Here is a 17,966-nt window from a genome sequence, read left to right as displayed (position 1 = left end):
TTGAACGTTTTAGCCTCATTATCACACCGATATGGCTGAAATTTGATATTTAAACTTCTTTAGGCGCATAAAACTTTCCCCCAGAATTTTGTAAGTATAGGTCCACGCCATCATATAGCCCACATAGAACGGTATCTTCCGATTTTCGGTATTTTTAAGGTTGTGGCCACATTAATCCTAACCGAACTTAAAGCTTTTCTTACTTGTTTTAAATCAACGTCTTTGTTCTTCTCTTAAAAAATATTTTTTAAAAACACAACATTTGTGTTCTTCTGTTAAAAAAAAAAATATTTTTTTTTTAAATTCACGTTCTCTCAAAAAATATTTTTTTTAATATTTGTGTTATTCTGTTAAGAAGATATTCTTTTTTAAAAACTCCACATTTGCGTTCTTTTGTTAAAAATATGTTCTCCCAAAAATTATTATTTTTTAAAAATCCAAGTTTATTCAAAAAAGAAACTAAAAAAAATACACGATCTCTCAAAAAATATTTAAATAATATCCACGATATCTCAAAAAAAATATAAATATTAAAAAAAAAATCACGTTCTCCAAACAATATTTTTTTTTTTAAAAAAATCCACGTTCTCCAAACAATATTTTTTTTTAAAAATCCACGTTCTCCAAACAATATTTTTTTTTTTTAAATCCACGTTCTCTCAAAAAATATATTTTTAAAAATCCACGTTCCCTCAACAAATATTTTTTAATAAATACACGTTCTCCAAAAAAATATTATTTTGGAAAAAACCCAAGTTCTCAAAAAAAATATTATCTTGGTAAAAAATCCAAGTTCTCCTAAAAAATATTTTTTTTTTAAAAAATCCACGTTCTCTCAAAAAATATTTTTTTAAAAATCCACGTTCCCTCAAAAAATATTTTTTTAGTAAATCCACGTTCTCCAAAAAAATATTATTTTGGTAAAAAATCCAAGCTCTCCTAAAAAATATTTTTTTTTAAAAAACCACGCTCTCCCCAAAAATATTTTTTTAATAAATCCACGTTCTCCAAAAAAATATTATTTTCTCCCAAAATTTTGTCTTAAATCCACGTTCTCTCCCAAAAAAATATTTTTTTAAAAATACACAATCTCTCAAAAAAAATTTAAAAACTCCCCGTTCTCCCCAAAAAATATTTTTTTCAAAAATCCACGTTCTTCTAAATAAATATATAACTTTTTTAAATGCACGTTCTCCCAAAAAATTTCCACGTTCTTTGAGAAGATTTACATGGCTGAAATACTCAGAAAATGTCGCCAACATTACTGAGGGGTATTTTGTCACCGTTGAAAATTTGATGTTGACTGGCCGGGGAATCGAACGCACGACCTTAAGCGTGCAAGGCGGATGTGCATACCATTGCACCACGTTGGCACCCAAATATATTTTCTAAAAAATCCACGTTTTCTCCAAGAATATTTTGTAAACCAATCCAAAAAATATTTTCTAAACACCCCACGTTCTTTCTAAAAATATTTTGTAGAAAATTTACGTCTTCTCCAAAAATACTTTGTAAAAAATCCACGTTTTCTCCAAAAATATTTTGTAAAAAATCCACGTCTTCTCCAAAAATATTTTGTAAAAAATCCACATTCTCTAAAAATATTTTGTATAAAATCCAATCCAATATTTTGTATAAAATCCAAGTTTTCTCCAACAATATTTTGTAAAAAATCCAATCTACATTCTCTCCAAAAACATTTCGTTCTCTCCAAAAATATCTTGAAAAAATCCACGTTCTCTCCAAAAATATTTTGAAAAAATCCACGTTCTCTCCAAAAATATTTTGAAAAAATCCACGTTCTCTCCAAAAATATTTTGAAAAAATCCACGTTCTCTCCAAAAATATTTTGAAAAAATCCACGTTCTCTCCAAAAATATTTTGAAAAAATCCACGTTCTCTCCAAAAATATTTTGAAAAAATCCACGTTCTCTCCAAAAATATTTTGAAAAAATCCACGTTCTCTCCAAAAATATTTTGAAAAAATCCACGTTCTCTCCAAAAATATTTTGAAAAAATCCACGTTCTCTCCAAAAATATTTTGAAAAAATCCACGTTCTCTCCAAAAATATTTTGAAAAAATCCACGTTCTCTCCAAAAATATTTTGAAAAAATCCACGTTCTCTCCAAAAATATTTTGAAAAAATCCACGTTCTCTCCAAAAATATTTTGAAAAAATCCACGTTCTCTCCAAAAATATTTTGAAAAAATCCACGTTCTCTCCAAAAATATTTTGAAAAAATCCACGTTCTCTCCAAAAAAATTTTGAAAAAAATCCATATTCTCTCCAAAATTATTTTGAAAAAATCCACGTTCTCTCCAAAAATATTTTGAAAAAAATCCACGTTCTCTCCAAAATTATTTTGAAAAAATCCACGTTCTCTCCACAAATATTTTGAAAAATGCACGTTCTCTCCAAAAATATTTTGAAAAAATCCACGTTCTGAATAAATCCACGTTCTCTCCAAAAATATTTTGAAAAAATCCACGTTTTCTCCAAAAATATTTTGAAAAAATCCACGTTCTCTCCAAAAATATTTTGAAAAAATCCACGTTCTCTCCAAAAATGTTTTGAAAAAATCCACGTTCTCTCCAAAAATATTTTAAAAAAATCCACGTTCTCTCCAAAAATATTTTGTAATAAATCCACGTTCTCTCCAAAAATATTTTGAAAAAATCCACGTTCTCTCCAAAAATATTTTGAAAAATTCCACGTTCTCTCCAAAAATATTTTGAAAAAAATCCACGTTCACTCCAAAAATTTTTTGTAAAAAATCCACGTTCTCTCCAAAAATATTAAATATTTTGTAAAAAATCCACGTTCTCTCCAAAAATATTTTGTAAAAAATCCACGTTCTCTCCAAAAATATTTTGTAAAAAATCCACATCCTCTCCAAAAACATTTCGTACTCTCCGAAAATATTTTGTGAAAAAAACCATGTTCTCTCCAAAACTATTTCGTAAAAAATCCTCGTTCTTTGTGAAAAAACCATGTTCTCTCCAAAACTATTTCGTAAAAAATCCACGTTCTTTGCGAAAAAAACCATGTTCTCTCCAAAACTATTTGTAAAAAATCCACGTTCTTTCCAAAAATATTTTGTAAAAAATCCACGTTCTCTCCAAAAATATTTTGTAAAAACTCCACGTTCTCTCCAAAAATATTTTTTAAAAAATCCACATTCTCTTCAAAAATATTTTGTTGAAAAATCCACATTCTCCAAAAATTATTTTTAAAAACCACATTGGTCTCAAATAAATATTAAAAAAAGTCCACGTTGATATCCCAAAAATATTTAAAATATCCTCATTGGTCTTAAAAGAGAATTAAAAAATCCAGGTTGTTCTCCCAAAATATTTAAAAAAAATCCAGGTTGTTCTCCCAAAATATTTAAAAAAAATCCACGTTGGTAACCAAAATATTTATAAAAACTCCACGTTGCTCACCAAAAAATATTTTTAAAAAATCTGCGTTGGTCTGGTTAATCTCCCAGAAATATTTAAAAAAATGCACGTTGATCTCCCAGAAATATTTAAAAAAATGCACGTTGATCTCCCAAAAATATTTAAAAAAAATCCACGTTGGTCTCAAAAATATTTAAAAAAAACACGTTTTTGTGGTCTCCAAAAAAATATTTTTTTTTAAATCCACGTTGGTTTCCAAAAAAATATTTTTTTTTAAATCCACGTTGGTTTCCAAAAAAAAAATACTTTTTTAAAATCCACGTTGGTTTCCAAAAAAAATATTTTTTTAAATCCACGTTGGTTTCCAAAAAAATTTTTTTCTTAAATCTACGTTGGTTCCCAAACAAATATTTTTTTTTAAATCCACGTTGGTTTCCTAAAAATATTTTTTAAAAAACCACGATAGTTTCCAAAAAAATATTTTTTAAAAACCATGTTAATCTCCAATAAATATTTAACGAAAATCCACGTTGATATCTTAAACATATTTTTAAAGTATCCACGTTTATCTCCAAAAATGTTTAAAAAATCCACGTTGGTCTACAAAAAATACTAAAAAAATCCGCGGTGATCTCCCAAGCATATTTTAAAAAATAACCACGATTATCTCTCCAAAAATATTTAAAAAAGTTCACGTTTAAAAATCCACGTTGGCCTTCAACAAATATTTACAAAAATCCACATTGGTATCCAAAAAGAATTAAAAAATCCAAGTTGGTCTCCAAAAATATTTAAAAAATCTCCACATTGGTCTCCAAAAAGAATTAAAAAATCCACGTTGGTCTCCAAAAATATTTAAAAAAACCTCCACTTTGGTCTTCAAAAAATATTTAAAAAAAATACACGTTAGTCACTAAAAAGTATTTTAAAAAATCCACGTTGGTCTCCAAAAATTACTTAAAAGAAATGCAAGTTTCTGCGGTCTCCAAAAAATATTTTTTTAAAAAATTCAATTTTCTGGGGTCTCCAAAAATGTTAAAAAACTCAATGCTTTCGTGGTCTCTTTAAAATATGATTTACAAAATCCATGATGGTCTTCAAAAAATATTTCAAAAAAAGTTTCTGTAATCTCCAATATTATTTAAAAAAAAAAACACGTTTCTGTGGTATCCAAAAAATATTTTTATTTATATTTTTCTGTTGATTCCCAAAAATTTACATAATTACTTTCATTCCAAAAATAACACTCTACCTTTCCAAAATTAAACTTAACAAAAATCCTTGAAATTACTTAAAACTATTTCCTAATATCATCCAATATTTTCGAACAACACCCCAATTACTCATCTTCTTTATTATTGGACATTTGTGTGAAGAAAAAAACACTCCAAATCCAACAATACCAAATTGGCCACACACAACATTATGATGCTGCAATTTCGTTTTATTAACAATATTTCACCCATTACTTTTTGTGTGACGTTTTTGTTATTTTTAGTTTTATTTATTGCTTGTAATACTGCTTTACACAAACATAAATAAAAGGGATGATTACACATAATATTCACCTCAAAATGTCATATCACAATAAAGTATGCAAACAAAAAACTTAAGACACAAACTTTGTCAAAAATAAGGCCCTCTTAACTTCTTAGATGTTTGACAAACGATTTTGAAAATTATACTTGGTTTTAGAACTTAATTCAATTACGGTTTTTTTCATTCACTATTTTACCACTTAACAAACAATGTCGTTAACTTTAATGAATCTAATTTCAATAATTATACAATACTTGTTGATTCTAACTGTAGAATATGAAGAAAACCAGAATAAATTGAAATATTTGTGTGTATTTAGCTCAGGTTTTGTCTTAAAACATTTATCCAGAGAGCCAGAATGAGAGAAGAAGAAGAAGAAGAAACATGTTTCAGTTTCAGATTTTGCATTAACTCAAATTAATTTACATAATTTTTGTATTTTGAATACAAAATTTTATTAATTTTACCAGTTATTTTTTTCGAACAAATAAAAGCAGAACTTGTTCTGCCATTTCGAGCGTTTTAGCTTCTTTTTTGTTGCTAAGATATTGAAACTGTACACACTCATACATTGAAAAACCAATATATGGCAAAAAATCTTCAACATATATGTTTTAATAAATTATTATAGATGTGTATATATGTCTTGTTTTTTTCTTAAAGAAGTAAAATATATATAATTAACCATGGCTTAAATATTCATTAAGTGAAATTTCAAGAAATACACAAATTAATTAAATTTTTTTTCTGCTCAGAGAAAGAAGAAAAAAGTAAAAGTTTTGCTTGTATGTTGTTGTATTGGTTGTCGTTACTTGTGTTGTTGTGAGAATTCAATTTCATTTGAATTCTCGTTTAACAACTCTGTGGCCAAATAGAAACAATAACCACCACACCAACGCCGTAGACATAGACATTTGAAGAGTTTGACAAAAATTAGCCACAACAGTAGTTCCTTTTAGGTCGAACGGAAAGCAAGCTTTTAACAAAGAAACGAAGCAAAAAAAAACATTGGGAATTAAAAATTTGCGGCGTAGTGACTTTAAAAGGAACTGTTCATAAAAAAACGCTCAGAAATTAATTTGAAATTTAATTTAATTAAAAAAGCATTTCTTTTTTCGTTAAAAAAAGAAAGGTGAGTGTTTGGAAATTTCTCCTATATGGAGTGTTTGTTAATTTATTAAGAACAGTGGAGAATTATAAAAAATTGTGGAAAGGATAAATTTAATAAACACATATAATATAAAAGATGTGAAAATATACTAAAAAAGTACGCTAAAAATTAAATAAAACCAAAAAAAAAAAAGAAATGTAAAGTGAAGACAAAAAATAAAATTTGTGAACTAACAATTACAAATTAATACAAAGAATGAAAGTTCCTAAAAATCAAAAAAAAAAAAAAAATCGAAACTGTTAGAAAATAAAAAATATATTTAATAAAAAAACCATACATATATTTGGAAATAAATGAAAACTCCTAAAAAATTTAAAAATATCGAAACTGTTAAAAATAAAAAAACATATTTAAACAAAAACAGCAAAAAAACTTTGTAGAAACTTTGAAAAATATTTTCCGAGATTTCAAAAGTTGCAAAAAATTGGTTTAAAAACAATATGAAAATCATGTTTTGAAACAAAAGCTTAAACAATATCAAATACACATACTTTCAAAAATACAATAAAAAAAATAAAAAAAAAACTAAAAATACAAACATTTTAAAATTAAAAAATTATAAAAAATACTTTTAAAATAATTCGCACTTCTGCCCCAAAAAATATTTGTAAAAATACTATATGGTTCTATTGGGATTCTAAAAAATATTTTTAAAAAATAAACGTTTCTGTGATAATCTAAAAATTATTTTTTTAAAAAATCCAAGTTGTTTATTGCCCAAAAATATTAAAAAATCCAAGTTTCTGTATGAATCTAAAAATATATTGAAAAAAAATCCAAGTTTGGAACTCTAAAAAATATTAAAAAAACATCCACCTCCCTAAAAATATATTTAAAAAAAACAAGCTTGGGACTCTTAAAAAAATATTTTTAAAAAATACACGTTTCTGTGGGACTCTAAAAAATTTAAAAAATATCACGTTTTTGTAAGCCTCTAAATTGTTGTTTATTATTGCCCAAAATATTTAAAAATTCACTTTTCTCTAAGACTCTAAAAATAAATTAAAAAAAACCAAGTTTGGGACCCTAAAAAATATTTTAAAAAAAATTACCTCCCTAACAAAATATTTAAAAAATCCAAGTTTGAGGCTCTACAACAATATTTAAAAAAATCCACGTCCCTGTGGTGCTCTAAAAGATATTTTGTTGCCAAAAATTATTTAAAAAAATCCACGTTTCTGTGAGACTTTAAAAAAATATGTTTAAAAAATCCACGTTTCTGTGAGACTTTAAAAAAATATGTTTAAAAAATCCACGTTTCTGTGAGACTTTAAAAAAATATGTTTAAAAAATCCACGTTTCTGTGAGACTTTAAAAAATATGTTTAAAAAATCCACGTTTCTGTGAGACTCTAAAAAATATGTTTAAAAAATCCACGTTTCTGTAAGACTCTAAAAATGTTTAGAAAATCTACGTTTTTATGGGACTCTAAAATATATTTTAAAAAATCAATTTTCTATGGGACTCTAACAAATATTTTAAAATAATCCACATTTCTATGGGACTCTAAAAAAATATTTAAAAATATCAACGTCTCTATGGGACTCTAAAATATGTAAAAAAAAACTCCATGCTTCTGTGGGACTCTAAAATATATTTTTAAAAATCCACGTTTCAGTGGGACTCTAAAAAATACTTTTAAAAAATCCATGTTTCTGTGGGACTCAAAAAAATATTTTAAAAAAATACCATGTTTCTGTTGTTGCCAAAAAAATATTATAAATATATTTGTATGGGACTCTAAAAACATATTACAAAAAAAATCCACGTTTCTGTGAGACTCTAAAAAATATATTAAAAATAAAAGTTTCCGTTGGTTCCTCAAAAAAAAAATGTTAAGAAAAAAAAAACATTATTTTAAAATTGGGACCAAAAAAAATAAAAAAAAAATGGTTTGAAAAAGCAAATCTAAAAGGTATGAAAAACTAAACTAAAAACAAAAATTTCCAAACCTTTTTTTGGGAATTATAATTACGGATTAAAAATAATATTAAAAACAATTTAATAAATTAAGAAAAAAAATGGAAAACAAATGAGAACTCTTCAAAATTCAAAACACTTATAAAAAATAATAAATACTTAAAAAAGCAAATACGAGTATAATTTATTACCATAAAAACTTGAAATTTATTTTATCCTCCTCAAAATTTGGATTATTATTTGATATTGTTCTCAGGTATTTATAAAAAACAGAAATCAAATAGAGAAATATCTCATAATTCCAACTACGCCACAAGGCCAAATCATACATACATATCGTCACCTGAAATGCCCAAAGACGAAACCCATAACGTAACCCTTTGAGTGTTACGTCTTTGGATATTTCAGGTGACGATGTGTTCCTACAAACATCCCCCAAGGGACAAGGATGGCTACTCTCACATCATTGAGTACACCCCAATTCATGTTAGCTGAATGATAAGGGACATATTTTTTATAGTCAAGACCGATCGGCGTGTCTTAGGACAACATTGATGGCATTTTTCCCACTGTTGCACAGTGGGAAAAAATACCGATCTAGCGTGCGGAAAATCCAACAATAGACTTTGATGGACTTACCAAAAAGTGCAGAATGGGGTGATTTTGAACTCTTATTATACCCTCCACCATAAATTATGTATATTCAAATCAGATTTCAGCCATTTTGGTTGGATGATGTGGGTGAAATTTAAAAAATACGGAAAATCGGGCGGTACCTTTCTATGGGGGGGCTATATCAAAAAGTGAACCTGTATCGACAGTTCTCTGTTGGAATATTTTATACCCGTAACGAAGACTAAATGACAAATATGAGCCATTTCAGTTGGATAACGCGGCTAAAATCTTCAAAATTACCAAAATCGTGCGGTACCTTCCAATGGGGCCTATATCAAAAAGTGGATCTGTACCAACAATTCTCTGTCGGAATATTGTATACCCCCAACGAAGACTAATTTCCTAGTTTCAGCCATTTCGGTTGGATAATGCGGCTAAAATCATCAAAATTACATAAATCAGGAGGTACCGCCCTATGGGAGTTAGATCAAAAAAATATATAAATAATACAAATAGGTCAATTTTATGAATAAATGAAGTAAAATTGAATTTTTTCCCACTGTGCGTTGCCGTATGTGATGTTATTTAGCCTGGGAATCCAACTCGGACATTCAGATTTCGAGTTTTTATTTATGGTTTTATAAAATCTTACATATAAGGTGATTTGGTAATACAAAAAAAAAACTCAAGCTCAAAATAATTTCAAAATTGTTATTTAAATTTTTGGAAAAAATTTTGTACTCACTGTATACAGATATATAATTGGAGACAAGCTTTAGAACCACTTGTTGTATGATTCTTGCTTAGGGTAATGCTGATTAGAGATTCATCCTTTTTCCAATGCGTCTTCAAACAGATAGTTCTTCAAAATCTTCAGCGCGAAACAATTGACTACTGAAACAATGGTCGGTCGGCCCATGAGTAAGAAAAGAATGAACAGATTTACGCACCCTGTTCCGAGTTTCAGGCATCCAAATAAACGCCGGAAGAGCTAGAATGGCACGAGATGTTTGGGATATGCTTAAACTTTACAAAGAGGTTTTTACTCGTGACGGAAGAGAAACTATACGTTGTCTCTGCAGCCGCCTGTTTCCGTAATCTCCGTTTTACCATAGAGCTCATCTTCCATGACAACACAAAGAACGCGATCCAGCTCATGATGCTGAACTTGGGTATGTGGTGCCCTTTCTCTTCGAACATTTGCTGCAGTCGAACTACAACGCCTGTCATTTAGCTTGGTATTCCCGCTTATTGTGTCGGTAACTACAGGTTCCCTTGGTCCCTTTTTCATACACTTGACAACTTACTACACGTTCTACTTTAGGGATACGTAAAATCGATTTCGGTTAATCGATTAATCGATTATTAACCGTAAAATTTCCAAAAGTCGTAGTCGACTATTGATTGTGCGAAAACCGAAAAATCGATTATTCTTAGTCGACTTTCGGAAGACGGAGTCAACTATTGTTCGTAGTCAACCATTAGTCGTAGTCTATTATTATTCGTAGTCGGCTATTAATCGTGGTCGACTATTAGTCGTAGTTGACTATTGGGTGTGCTAAAACCGCATAATTGGTGGTATTTTTTATACATATAACCATCACGGATCGCATCAACGAAAATGGTCGATTATATTCGATTATAATCGATTTTCGGCGGTTAAAGATTAATCGAAAGTCGACTTTTAGAACACTCGTAAATAATCGACTAACCGAAAATCGGGTTTTAAGTTTTTGACGAAAACCGAATAATCGAAAAACCGATTATTGCGATTCACTGTGTATCCCTATTCTACTTATGAGGCAATACAAGAACGTCTGAACTCGAAGGAAAACTTAGAGTAGATTTCCCGCAAAATATGCCTCATCAATAGATATAGATTAAGTAAGTTTATCCACTTCATGCAAACAGCCTCCCACATTTGTGGCCCATCTTATGGTGATGAGTAAAAAAAAAAAGAAAATTTGGATTTGGATTATGTGGCAATACAAGTATGTCGGCTTTCGAAGACAAAACTAGAATTAATTTCCACTGAGTAATTTTGACTACTTCTTTCACCTCGTTAGATATATATATTTAGTTCTCTTAGCGGATAGTTTTCAAAAATTTACCCCAAGTAATTTGACATGAAGTGTGGTCAAAACATGTCGCTTCTATAGCGTGATTCTCCTCTAACTCATTTTTTGAGTTACCGGTACAATTACATCGATAAAATTAAAACAAAAAATTATGAATAAAAAGTTCAAATAAAAATTTACAGTACTCTTGCTATCGGTAGAACTTTGCGGCCACATTTTTTAGTCGCTAACTTACCGAAAAAATATCGTTAATCACGAAATTTATAGACATTTTAATTTTACCGATTTTTATCGGTAACTCAAAAAATGAGATAGAGAATCGCACTACTGGAATGTTTGCACGGTTCTCTTGAAGCAACTTTATATGGAAGGTGCTTACTCCTGGGAAGTTTTTGCAAATTCTGAAACTACAATGTTCATAGATGAGAAAAATCAAAAACAAAAAAATCGCCGGAGGGATTTTTAAATAAATCGCGATTCAAGTTGGCATTCTACCCAGGTGTAAGCATCTTCCATTTAAAGTTGCTTCGAGAGCACCGTGTTTGTTGAAATATTTGTTTTTATTTTTCCGTTACAATGATAAACAAAACCTAATTTTCTATAGTTGTTTAATCTTGTAGTTTTATTTGTGTTTGAAATAAAAACCATAAACATAACCTAGTCTTTATTTATTATTTAAATATTTTAGTTCTGTTGCCATTCGAAATTCCCCACATGATTCATGTGTGTTGTGACGTCAATGGTTAACCCAATAATAAAATTTTCTAATTTTTAAATTTTCTATGTTTCAAAGCTACTAGCGGAGACACTGGTAAATACTCTTGACGGCAAGAAGTGAATTTATTATACCGCCAATGTGACAAATTATCATACAAAACAAAACCAATTTCATTGGCAGAATGACAAAATAGTTGTGTCACCATTTATGGTTAAAGGCTATAAAACAACTTCTTAATTAAAGACAAAAATACTGTATGGATTCTGTGTCAAAAGATTATATTAATTCTATTAACAAACACAGACACCCATCACACCCATCCATTCATTAAACACCAAGCGACCGATTATGCACGACCCACCCACACAAAACTAAAAGATCCGTGTTTCTAAAATTTCTTTTTATTAAGAAATCGAGTTGCTAATTGTGTAGATCGTGTTGTGTTTCAAAATACGCATTAAAATCAAAGTCGTTAAAACAATTGAAATTTGATTTTACTTACAAAAAAGAAATGGCATTTATTTTAAAATGAAATGGAATTTATTTGTTTTTTTTTTTTTTTTTTGTAAATTATATGACCCTTCCCCCCACATTACTCCCATTTGTACTTAACAAAAAAAGAAAGTATTTTTCTTTTCTATTATTTGGGTAAAATGCCTGACATTTCATCACGTTTTATTCCAGTTCACTGCTGATACACAATATGTAACAAAATGTCAAATAAATAGAAGAAGACTTTTGGGAATTTTCTTTTCTTTTTCAATTAAAAATTCTAGTCATTTTTTTTAACTGCATATGAAAGACAACCTACCTATCAGACAGAAGGAGAAAGATTGGGGAAACACTGGAAATGCGTGCAATTTAAATTAAATCAAAAACCTTGGCTTACATTCTTACATGATTTTGTGTGGCACTTTTTAACGACCAATGTAAACTAAATTGGTGCATTATTTGAATTCAATATTGTATTGTATTTTGTAACCGCAACGACAACAACAACAATTTCAAATACTTTTGCTGTTCAATTTTATGATCCCCACTTTTTCTTCGTTGTTAGAATGAAAGTTCACTCTTGACACATATTTGCCATGGAATTTCATGTATTGTTATTGTTGTTGTTTTGGAATTTTCTTTGAACTTGTAATGTGAATTTGTTGTTAAATTAATTATTCGCCGCTTCATTGTTTATACCCTACACCACTATGTGGGGAGGGTATTATAAGTTGGTTTTGGCCAAAAAGTTTGTAACGCATCGAAATAATGGTCGTAGACCCATACTTATATATATCAAAATGAATGTCTCGACGAGCTGAGTCGATCTGGCTATGTGTGTCCGTCCGTCAGTCCGTCCGTCCGTCCGTCTGTCCGTCTGTCCGTCTGTCCATCTAAACCTTGTAATCACGCTACAGGCCGCAATTTTGATCGGATCGTCACGAAATTTTGGATGTTGATGGGGGTCCCGGAGGGGAAGAAGCCTATTGATTTTGGTGATGGTCGGATAATATTTAGGGGTCGGAAAGGGCAAAAAACTTAGGTGGATAAAAAGACAACGTTTTTTTCCAAAGCCAATATCTCAGCTTCTATATGGGGTATACGAAAAGCAAAACCTGACAATGAAAACAGAAAATTTCACCTTTCTAATGATGTAAAGTTGGTGCTCGTAGGTGATCAAACAACGAAGATATCGCAATAGTAGCAAATAAAACCCCAATTTTCATTTTTGCGATTTTAATCATATTGACAAATATCACAGCTTTGGTTGAAAATTTTCCAAAAGCAAAGCCTGACTATGAAAGTAGAAGATCCCGTCTTTACAATGATGCAAACTAGGTCGGCGTAGGTAACCAAACAACGGAGATATCGCAATAGTCGGTAATACATCCCATTTTTCTATTTTTTTGGAAATCACGCTACAGGTCGCAATATTGATCGGATCGTCACTAAAATTTTAGGGTTAATGGAGGTCTCACAGATGAAGAAGCATATTGATTTAGGTGATGGTCGGATAATATTTAGGGGTCGGAATGGGCAAACACTTATTTGGAGAAAAGTCAACATTTTATTTCAAAGCCAATATCTCTGTTTCTTTAAGAGGTATATCAAAAGCAAAATCTGCAAGGAAAGTAGAAAATATCACCTTTACAACGATGTAAATTAGGTTGTCATAGGTGGTCAAATAGCAGAGATATGGCAATAGTCGATAATGCATCCCATTTCCGATTTTTTTGTAATCACGCCACAGGTCGCAATTTTGATCGGATCGTCACGAAAGTTTAGTGGTTAATGGGGGTCCCACAGAGGAAGAAGCCCACTGATTTTAATGATGGTCGGATAATATTCAAGGGTCGGAATGGGCAAAAACTTATTTGGAGAAAAGGTATACGTTTTATTTCAAAACCAATATCTCTGTTTCTTTAAGAGGTATATCAAAAGCAAACCTGGCAAGGAAAGTAGAAAATATCACCTTTACAACGATGTAAAGTAGGTTGTCGTAGCTGCTCAAACAACAGAGATATCGCAATAGTCGGTAATGCATCCCATTTTCCGATTTGTTTGTAATCACGCTACAGGTCGCAATTTTAATCGGATCGTCACGAATTTTTCGGGAGTTGATGCGGGTTCCACATAGGAAGAAGCCTATTGATTTTGGTGATAGCCGGATAATATTTAGGGGTCGGAATGGGGAAAAACTCATTTGGTGACAAATTCAAAGTTTTATTCTTTGTGAATATATTGGCTTCTAGTAGGGGTATTCCAACGACGAAGCCTGTCAATGGAAGAAGAAAATATTACCTTTACATTGGTGTAAAGCAGGTTGGCGAAGGTGGTCAAACAAGGGAGATACCACAATAGTCGATAATGCATCCAATTCTTCCATTTTTTGCAATCAAGCTACAGGTCGTAATTTTGATCGGATGGTCACGAAATTTTGGTTGCTTATGGGGGTCCCAGAGACAAAGAGGCATATTATTTTTGGTGGTAGTCGGTTTAAATTCCCTAAAAGAAATGTTTACCAGTGAAAAGCTTATGCACAGGGGTAGTGGTGTAGGGTATTACATGGTCGGCCCCATCCCGACTATAGCCTTTGCTCACTTGTTTTCGTATTGACCAAGTCGCTCAGACAGTCGGTAGTGTGGAATTCAAATCACGCTTAGGCGCTCTCTGTGTGTGAATTTTTATTATTTTTTATACCCTATACCACAATGTGGAAAAGGGTATAATAAGTTTGTTTTCCCAAAAATTCATGTAACGCCGCGAAATATTCGTCGTAGACCCCTCATGTGGTATACCAAACTTCATATCTCGACGAGATAAAGCGATTTAGCGATGTGTGTCCGTCCGTCCGTCCGTCCGTCTGTCCGTCCATTAAAAATTGTAATCAAGCTAGAGGCCGCAATTATGGACCGATTGTCACGAAATTTAGTATGGAGGTCGGGTTTGGACCAGAATAGAACTGATTAGTTTTTGGCGATGATCGTGAAATGTTAAAGGGATGAAATGGACCAAAAACAAAATTTTTGCTCGATTTTGTAGCCGCTCTGTAGGTCGCAATAATAGTCCGATCGGCGCGAAATTTTAAACGTAGTTTTGGTTTGAGATGAAGAAGTAGCGTGCAAGTCAACGGTATGATCGGATAATATTTAGCGGGTTAAATTGATCAAAACTTTTGTGTGAAAATTGGTAAAATTTCTAATGCACATCTTATAACAGCTAGCCCGGAAAGCTAGTGCACAGGGATAGTGGTATAGGGTATCACATGGTCGGCCCCGTCCGACTATAGTCTGTTCTTACTTGTTTTATTTTATTTAATTTTTATTTAATTTTCTGAAGGTAAGCCCATGTAACTCAATTTTAACTACATATTTACATTTGCAAAGCGAGAAAGGGGACAGACCAAATATCCATCAAATTACATTGTAATGAGTGATTTTAATGGTTTTACAATTTTTCTAAAGCCAACTTTATAACCTCCACATTGATATGTTTACAACACTCAAGGGTAATGTCGCAGGTTAGGTTTTTTTCGTAAAAGAGAATAAATAAAACACTTTTCCCTAAAATATTTAAATTGCTTGATTAGAGATTTTTTCGTCTCGAGCCATTACAAAGTTTTGTTCACTTCATGCAGGCAAAGGAACTCATTGCACCACTTACTTACTTACTTAGCTGGCCCATTACAGAACATTTGTTCTATAGGCCGAACTAAGAAGAGATCTCCATTCCTCTCTATTTGTTGCTTTGCACACTGGAATACCGCGCCTTGTCATCTCATCATCCACTTGTTTGCGCCATCTATTCCTTGGCCTGCCAATTCTGCGTGCACCGCCATGTGGCATGTATTCATACGCCTTTTTAGCGGGTTCATCATCGCTCATTCTTATGATATGGCCTAGCCAACGCAATCGCTGCATCTCGATACGTTTAACAATATTCATGTCGTTGTATAGCAGATACAGCTCTTGGTTCATGCGACGTCGATATTCACCGTCAACGCAGATTGGTCCATAGATCTTTCGAAGAATTTTTCTCTCAAACACACCAAGCACTGCCATGTCCGCTTGCGCAAGTACCCAGGCTTCGGAGCCATACATCAGCACGGGTAGTATCAGTGTTTTGTAGAGCGTTATTTTTGTTTGACGAGATGTGGCTTTGTTTTTAAACTGCTTACTTAATCCAAAGTAGCATCTGTTGGCCAATACAATTCTTCTTTTTATTTCACAACTGATGTCGTTTGTTGTGTTGACGGAGGTGCCGAGGTAGACGAAGTCTTTTACTACCTCAATATTATAGGAACCAACTTCCACAGTCGGTCCGAGCTCAATGGACGCATTGCGCGTCGACACCATCAACTTGGTCTTCTCACCGTTTACCGCCAGACCCACTTTAGCAGATTCTCCTTCGACCTTTATAAAGGTATCAGTTACTTCTTTTACTGATCGACCCATGATGTCTATATCATCAGCATAAGCAAGTAACATGTGACTGTTGGTGTAGATTGTGCCACTTCTTTTGACGTTTGCCTCTCGTATAACCTTTTCTAGCAGGATGTTGAAGAGGTCACACGAAAGGCTGTCTCCTTGTCTGAAACCTCTTTTGGTACCAAACTCTTCGGAGAGGTTCTTTCCTATTTTAACTGAGGACCTCGTGTCAGTTAAAGTCATTTTACAAAGTCGGATGAGCTTTGCGGGAATACCAAATTCAGACATGGCTTGGAATACCTTTGAGCGCAGCGGACTGTCGAAGGCTGCTTTATAATCGACAAAAAGGTGGTAGGTGTCGATCTGCATCTCTTGGGTCTTCTCCAGGATTTGCCGCAGGGTAAATATCTGGTCAATGGTGGACTTGCCAGGTCTAAAGCCGCATTGGTATGGTCCAATAATCTCGTTGACCATTGGCTTTAGTCGTTCGCACAATATCCCTGACACGATCTTGTAGGCAATAGGGAGTAGACTTATGCCCCTATAGTTAGAGCATACAGTCTTATCTCCCTTCTTGTGGACGGGGCACAGGATACTCAGGTTCCAATCGTCGGGTACTCGTTCTTCCTGCCAGATGGTGCTAACTAGCTGATGAATACACCTTATCAGCGTGTCGCCTCCGGTTTTGAACAGCTCGGCTGGTAAGCCATCGGCCCCTGCTGCCTTATTATTCTTCAGCCGATTTATTGCTGTCTTTACCTCATCTTGGCTGGGCGGTATACATTCAATACCATCTTCTGGGATTGGGACTGTGGTATCTTCGTCGTCTTCGCTGCTATTGGATACCAACAGATTTGAAAAATGTTCTTTCCATATCCTGAGTACACTATCTGTATCAGTTACCAAATTACCTTGCTGGTCTCTACAGGAGGATGTGCCTGTACCAAAGCCATCAGTTTGATGCTTGACTCTTTGGTAGAATTTTCGGACTTCATTCTGGCTCCTGTACATCTCGATTTTTTCACACTCCCGCTTTTCCATCTCTCTCTTTTTCCTGCGGAAAAGACGTTTCTCCTCTCTCCTTTTCTCCCTGTATCTCTCTCGTGCGCTACGCGTTGCTACGGATTGTAAAGTAGCCTTATATGCCGCATTTTTCTCTTCGGTGGCAGCACGACACTCCTCATCATACCATGGATTCCTTGGTGGAGGTCTCTGGTATCCAAGTATGGATTTTGCGGCTGTTTGCATGGAGTGGGCAATGCTTTGCCATTGCGCTGATATGTTATCGGGATGAGGAGGGCTTTGATTAAGCAATTGGGCTAGTTGAGTGGAATATGCTGTGGCTATCTGTTGTGATTGCAGCTTACCGATGTCTAACTTTCGTGTTGTGTCTGTTCGTACTTTGTTTGCTACGTTTAAGCGGGTGCGTACCTTTGCTGCAACAAGGTAGTGGTCCGAATCAATGTTTGCGCCTCGGAAAGATCGTACATCCAACACGCTCGATGAATGTCTTCCATCTATCACAACATGATCAATTTGGTTTCTTGTTTTCTGATCTGGAGACAGCCAGGTGCCCTTATGAATATCGAGATGATTAAATCTGG

General features: G+C 32.5%; 1 protein-coding gene across 2 annotated transcripts in view; it reads left to right on the top strand.

Moving 5' to 3' along the window:
- Positions 1-17,966, top strand: part of reb (rebuf) — a 69,426-nt gene that overhangs the window by 31,834 nt on the left and 19,626 nt on the right. The window contains exon 1 of one of the 2 annotated variants that reach the window (XM_073992545.1): positions 5,851-6,073. The exons of the other annotated variant lie outside the window; for it this stretch is intronic. The gene's annotated coding sequence lies outside the window, so the exon portion shown is untranslated. Of the gene's footprint in view, positions 1-5,850; positions 6,074-17,966 lie in introns of those variants that run through there. 2 annotated transcript variants of the gene reach the window in all.

This window comes from Musca autumnalis, unplaced genomic scaffold (genome assembly GCF_047663935.1).
Source record: "Musca autumnalis isolate F117 unplaced genomic scaffold, ASM4766393v1 scaffold_5, whole genome shotgun sequence".
NCBI classification, from domain to species: domain Eukaryota; kingdom Metazoa; phylum Arthropoda; class Insecta; order Diptera; family Muscidae; genus Musca; species Musca autumnalis.
The sequence above is the reverse complement of the archived record's forward strand: the minus strand, read 5'-3'. Positions and strand labels throughout refer to the sequence as shown.